This window comes from Talpa europaea (genome assembly GCF_964194135.1).
Source record: "Talpa europaea genome assembly, chromosome: 7".
Classification (NCBI taxonomy): domain Eukaryota; kingdom Metazoa; phylum Chordata; class Mammalia; order Eulipotyphla; family Talpidae; genus Talpa; species Talpa europaea.
Window position 1 is genome coordinate 86,154,357 of NC_140074.1, and position 7,338 is coordinate 86,161,694.

Genomic DNA, 7,338 nt, shown 5'->3' on the forward strand with positions numbered 1-7,338 from the left:
AGTGCTGAGACTTAATCCCTAGGCCACCAGAGAGGCCCGGAGGGCCTATTTTTGTAATGATTAATATATGTATGTATATTAGGCATGTAAAAATACACACAGCAGAAGTTTCTCTGTCCCCTAATTCCCTTCCCATGTGAACTATATCAATTTTCTGTTTGTTCTTTCAAATGTATCTTATGCATAAATAAAAATTGTGTACATAGTTGTTTTTTTGTATGCAAAGGGAATACACTGTTTTATGCCTTTCGCTTTTTTATTTAACAATACATCTACTAAAAAAATACATCTAAGATGAAAAGAGTTTTACTGCCTCAGAATATCAACACCTATTTCAGTGTGCACAGAGTTGCCTTGTCCTTTGTAAGGCTACGCAATATTCCATTGCACAGAAGAATCATGCTGCATTCAACCTTTTGATAGAAATTCTTCCAGTTTCCATTTGCTACATTTATCTATTACTAGCACATGTCTACCTGCCTTTAGGAGGCAAAATGCAACAGCATCTAGTTAGCAAGAAGAAAAAGTAAACAAAATGTGATGCCCTTCCTGGGTCAGGAAAAGCATCAGGCCAGCAAGACTTCAAGTCTGGCTATACACAGCTGGTGGGAATGGAAATGGTTATAATCTGGACTCCCTGGTAACTTAGGGGTTAAGTCTCAGCACTATCACCCCTACCATCTGAGTTGGATCCCTGGTCAGGGAGCTAACCCACATGGCGCAGCAGAGCTCTTCTGTCTCACCCACTGCTCCCCTCAGCAGTGTATTTCAGTACATCAGCCTGTTCTGTGCCCCACTCTGTCTCTGGTGAATCCTCTCACCTCCCACACTTCTGGCCTATACCCCAGTTCTATGAAAAAAAATTACTAAAAAAAAAAAAAAAAGAAATGGTTATAACCACTTTGGATAGCAGCTTGGCACTATCTGCTTAAACTAAAGATATGTATGTCCTTTGGTCCTGCAGATCCCACCCTCTGAGGCTATAAAAACCTTCCTCAAATGCAAATGGCCAACAGGCATATGAAAAAATGTTCAACATCACTTGTCATCAGGGAAATGCAAATCAAAACTACCATGAGATACCATCTCACACCAGTGAGAATGGCACATATTAAAAAAACTAGCAACAACAAATGTTGGCGAGGATGTGGAGAAAAAGGAACTCTCCTGCACTGCTGGTGGGAGTGCAAACTGGTCCAGCCACTATGGAGAGCTGTGTGGAGATTCCTCAACCTGCTAAAGATGGAGCTTCCATATGATCCAGCAATTCCACTCCTAGGTATTTACCCAAAGGACACAGAAACATCAATTCCAAAGAGCACCTGCACCCCTATGTTTATAGCAGCACTGTTTACAATAGCTAAGCTTTGGAAACAACCCAAATGCCCAAAAATAGATGACTGGATCAAGAAGACGTGGTACATATACACCATGGAATATTACTCAGCAATCAAAAAAGATAAACTCATGCAATTTGCAGCAACATGGATGGAGCTGGAAGGGATCATGTTCAGCGAAATAAGCCAGAAAGAAAAAGAAAAATCTCGGATGGTCTCACTCATAGCAGGAATTTAGAAAACCTAAATAAGGGACCAGGAAAAAGAATAAATGTAAGAAAGAAAATATTAAAATCAACAAACAACTATGAACCAGAGACACTCTATGGGGGTGGGGGGTGGGGAAAGGCGGGCTTGGGGTCAAAATAAGGGGGTTGTAATTGTAAGGGGAATATAAAAATAAAATTTAAATAATAAATAAATAAAAAGAAAAAAAAAAAACCTTCCTCATTTGGTGCAGGAGAGAGGAATATCCATGGCAATAGGTTTATATGATTTAGTATGGGAATCAACCTAAATGACTAATAGGAGACAGGAGAAATAAATTGTGGTGTTTTCACAGAATGGAATATTATACAATAATGAAAACAAGTAAAAAATTACAGCTGTATGCACAAACAGGACTATTTCTCACAAACAATGGGAAGTGAAAAAATTGGTTAAATAAGGATATGTACAGTATGATATTACTTATGTGAAGTTTTCAAATATGCAAAACAATACCATATGTAGTAAACATAAAAATGAATGTGTGGAGTGGTAATTATCAGTTTCCAGACAGTAATTGCCTCTAGAGAAAGCAATGGGATGGAGGAGGAATATCAGGGGATTTGAAATGCATTTGCAGTTTGTTTTAATTGTGGCAAAATATATGCAACACAAAATTTCCATTTTGATGTTTCTAAGTATATAATTCAGTGACAATAATATTCATGTTGTGTATTCTGACCACTATTTATTAAGCATTTTAAATCAACATTTTTCCCAAAGAGAAGTCTGTACCTATTAAGCAATTTAGCTCCCAATTCTCTCCTTCCCCCACACCCCAGTAACCTCTAATCCTCTAATCTCTAACCTCCAATCTCCATTCTGTCAATAAATTTGTCTATACTCAGTATTTCATGTAAATTGAATCACACAATTTTTGTGTTTTGTATCTGTCTTTTTTCACTTAACATACTTTCAAAGTTCATCCAGGTTGTAGCATAGATCAAATCTTCATTCTTTTTCAGGACTGAATAATATTCCATTATATGGATAGACCATATTTGTTTCTTCTTTTTTTTAAGATTTATTTATTTTATTTATTTATTTATACAAGCACTGGGTACAGTCAGAAGCGCGGGAGGGTGAGAGAATTCACCAGAGCCAGAGCAGGGAGGAGAACAGGCGGAAGGACCGAAGTACACTGCTGAGGGAAGCAACGGGCGGCAGCAGAGGTCTGCGCGCCATGTGGGACCCTCCTCTGGTGGCCGGGGAGCAGCCAGGGATTGAACCGGCGCTGCAGAGGCTGCGGGCAGCTTCGCAACCCTGCGCTCAACCGCTGCACCACTGGGGAGGTCCTCTTCTTTTTTTTTTAAAGATTTATTTTATTTATGCATGCAAGAACTGGGGTACAGGCCAGAGGTGTGTGGGGTGAGAGGATTCACCAGAGAGAGTGGGAGCAGAACAGGCAGATCTACTGAAATACACTGCCAAGGGAGCAACGGGTGAGACAAGAGAGGTCTGCAGCACCATGTAGGTTGCTCCCTGTCCAGCCAGGGATCGAACTTGTGCTGCAGTGGCTGGGAATAGCTTGATAGTGCTGTCTTTAACTACTGCACCACCAGGGAGGCCCCTGTTTCCTCTTTCTTCTGTCTGTGAACACTTGGGCTGTTTCCCTTTGAGCAGTTCATGGACTGTGAACGTTGATCCACAAGTATCTATGTGAGTGCATGCTTTCCATTCTCGAGGTATGTACTGTACACAGTAGTTTCTAAGTCATATGATAATTCTAGATTTAGCTTTTTTTTTAAGATTTATTTATACAAGAACCGGGGTACAGGCCAGATATGCGGGGGTCAGGGGGGTGAGAGGATTCACCAGAGACAGAGCAGGGAACAGAACAGGCAGACTGACTGAAACACACTGCTGAGGAAAGCAGCGGGTGAGACAGGAGAGGTCTGCTGCACCATGTGGGTAGCTCCCTGGCTAGTCAGGGATCGAATTCGTGCTGCAGAGGCTGCAGACAGCTTCATAATACTGTGCTTAACCCCTTGTGCCACCAGGGAGGCCCTATTTAGCTTTTTGAGGAACTTGTAATTTTTTGCTTTTAAGCTGCTGATGGGTACATGTAATCTTTACATTATACTCTAGACTTTTTTTATATGTCTGAAATATTTCACAAATTTTAAAAGTGAAATGTGTTAAAATTGGAAGTCACATTTACATTGTTAATTCTTTCAAAATTGCATGATTAATTCAAAGCTATCTGAGGGAACATTTGTAACAGTTGACTCTAGTTTTCCAAATGACCAGTTAGAATTCCTGCCCATTCTAACCTGTTCATACACTAAATTGTTCACTGCGTCCTGATGGCCTTGAACGAGATTAGTGGTCACAGATCTCTTGGGGGCCAGAATTGGGGGGAGGTGGCACTGCCTCATCTGAGCTATCGCCTAAGGCTCAGGCTATATACCTTGTCCTCCAACAGGTTATTTCTGGAGCTTCCCCTAAGGATTCAGCATTATCCCTCACTGGGATCTGATCTCCTGCCAGGGGCAGCCTGATCCCGGGCTAAGCCCCTCCTGGCAGGTGAGCCTCCTTCCATCTGCCTGCCTAGACCACAGCGGCCTGTGTGGACTGGGAGAGAGCCGGAGTCCTTCCAACAGCCCCAGTTGTGAGTCCAGGCCTACCTCACGTGAGCCAGAAATTCCACCTCTACAGGCCTCAGTTTCTCCCCCAGAATGAGAATGGGGGGGTGAGGTGAGGGGGTCCCAGATGTGTGTTCTGCAAACCCGAGATAGGCATCCCAGGAGGGAAAGAGACACATCTCTTTGAGCCACTGGCCCATCAAGGCAGCTCCGAGGGCATTTAACATCTGCAAAACAACATCATTAGGTAAGTGTTAACTCTTCCCCACTGGCAGGCCTAGTGCTAGTAAATGTGCTGTGACTAGTGTAATGTGTTTATGAGAATGTGCTTCATAAATCATCAGAAATAGCTGCATTTTTAATAGAGCTTAATACATCAAGTCTGCCCCTCAGTAGCTACAGGCTAGAGTGCACTGATGTGCTTACATTCCCATCCACCCCACCACCCGTGCCAAGGCCGGGAAGACCCAGGGGATAGCCCGAGTGGCTGACCCTATGTCCCTTACTGATTCTCCTCTGACATTTGACTCTAAGGGAAGTGGGACTTGGTTCCTCACCAGGCTCCCTAGAAAACACAGCTCAGGGCCAATCACAGGGTAGGTATTTGTTAAAGTAGATTCATAGATAAATGAATGGACAATAGCCCCTGGAAGGGCCTCCTCCGTGAAGTGCCTGGAATTCCCTTCTTCGGGTTAAAATTTCATATGTGTACAGAGAAGGTTCTGTCAGAACAGCAAGCCAAGATCTCAGGAATCAGGGAAGGGTGGAAGCCAGGATACATGTTAGGCCAGGGCCAGGGAGGCCCCTCCCCCCAGGGCATGCAGACACCAGCCAGAGACTCTGACCTAGCCAAGTGCAAGGGAGAAGTTATTTCCTCTAATACGCCTGTCCCTTACTGGGAGGAAAGACTTTAGCTGGTCATTCTCAACCAGAGAATCAGACTCCCCAGTGGGACTTTGCCAGCACAGGCTAGAAATTCCAACAACCTCCACCCCTACCCGTGAGTGTCACACATTGAGTGTGGAGGCAGCAAAACAGGTGAGAATCACTGTATTAAAACATTAGCACCTTCTAACCCAGCGATTCTCATAAAAATAATTGTGTATAAAAATAATTCAGGGGAGCTTGGTAAAACGCATCCTGAGTCTTCACGCACAGGGCTAAGTCAGTGGATGTGAAGACAGGGCCTGGAATCTGCATTCTTAGCAGACGTCCTGGTGGTACAGATACTTGGGCCGTCTTTCCAGGAACCCACTCCTATGTTACTGGACAGAGGCCTTTGAAGGGGGGGAGGGCAGACACCCACAGGGAGAAACAGGTGAGGGAGAAGCCAGGGCACAGGGCTCCTGCGGCATATGACCAAGAGCAGCCTACCCACTGTATTCTTCCAGGGGCCGACCCAGCTGCACAGCATCCGCCTCAGCATGGAGGACAGAAGTGACTTGGTTGCTGGGATCTGGACACATCCAGCTGTTGAAAGGTCCCCACATATGCCAGGCACCACACCAGGCACAGCATCAGGCACTTTTTTTTTTTTATATTTATTTATCTATGCATAACAAGAGCTGGGGCACAGGCCAGAGATGCGGGGGGTAAGAGGATCCACCAGAGACAGAGTGAGGAACAGAACAGGCAGGCTGACCAAAATACACTGCTGAGGGGAGCAGCAGGGGAGACAGGAGAGGTCTGCTGCACCATGTGGGTTTCTCCCTGGCCCGGCAGTGATCAAAGTCATGCTGCAGAAGCTGCAGATTGTTTCACAGTGCGGTGCTCAACCCCTTGCGCCACCAGGGAGACCCAGCCTCAGGCACTTTATAGCCATCCTCATCTTTGATTCTCAGAAGGTGTACGTGTGCTATTCCACAGATGAGACCAGGGGCCTAAGTTAAGCCATTTGCCCAAAGTCAGACACAGGAGGAAGGAGACCACTGGTTTTTGAATTCAGGTTGGCCTGACTCCCCATCCTCTTTCTAGAAACTAGACACCTGCCCCATTGTCCCACTATCTCCCTCCAAGGACCCCACCCCATCTCACCTGGGCTCATAACCAGACAAGCTCAGACCTCGGGGTAACTCTCAACTCCACCACCTGCCAGAGGTTAGCCCTACATACATATTTCTCCAGCAAGCATCCTGAGGTTCCCTGGCTCCATACTCTGGAGGCCCTTCACCCCATCTTTCCAGACTCTCCCTAGAGCCAAGAGGATCTAATGGATCCTCCAAAAAGCCAGAGCCACAGAGAGTCAAGATCAGAGGGGCACAGTCAGCCCCTTCTTTGTGGCCACCTCCACCAGTGAACACAGGGGCATAGCCTTGACATTGAAAGGGCACATTGGGGTCAGGTTGCCAGATATCCAGGATCTCATTCCCAGTCACCTGACCTCCTGAAGCTTTGGTTTCCCCATCTGTAAGAAGAGGACAACAGTTTCTTGCTCTTCAAGTGAAGGAATAAGGAAACAAGTTTCAGTGTCTGTATTTTAATACCTCGTGTAAGTATGTAATCACTTAGTGATGCAGCCACCTCTGGCACAGGAGTCACTCTGTGCCTATTTAACTATTAATCCCCTAAAACATTCATAGAAATGAGAGCCCACTGTGTTAGGCTTCCAGGCTCTTCCCTTGGTCTCTGACTCTTGGAAAGCTGGATTTTTCTCCCACCAGCATCTCAGATTGTCCTTAGGGAGACAATCCATTCCCACTGAAAACGCTTGGGCTCGTGGGCTCTCTGCTCTTTCCCTCCTTTGCCTCCTCAATTGGGCTGTCCCTGTTCCAGAAGCCTCAGGAAGAACTTTGGAGAAGATTTTACCTGTTTTCCTTTCTGTTCTGACCTGCCCAGCTCTGTAAGGGTTTGGAGGGAGAGAGGAAGGGGCAGCGGAAGCATCAAAAATGTCAGGACTCCTAGGTTCTAACCCCAGCTCTGCCTCCAGCCTGTCAGCCTGAGTGGGCTTTTATTACCCAGCAAAATGGACCAGGCAGCCTTGCCTACCCACTGGGGAGTGTGTGTGTGTGTGTGGGGGGTGTAATCAGAGCAGTTCCTGACACAGCACGTAGGGCTGTTCAAAGTGGGTGTGACTGTCACCACCCTGTTCTGAACTTAACCCATAACAGCATGTGGTTCCTTTCAATTCTTACCGGTGAGTCTTGCCTCCC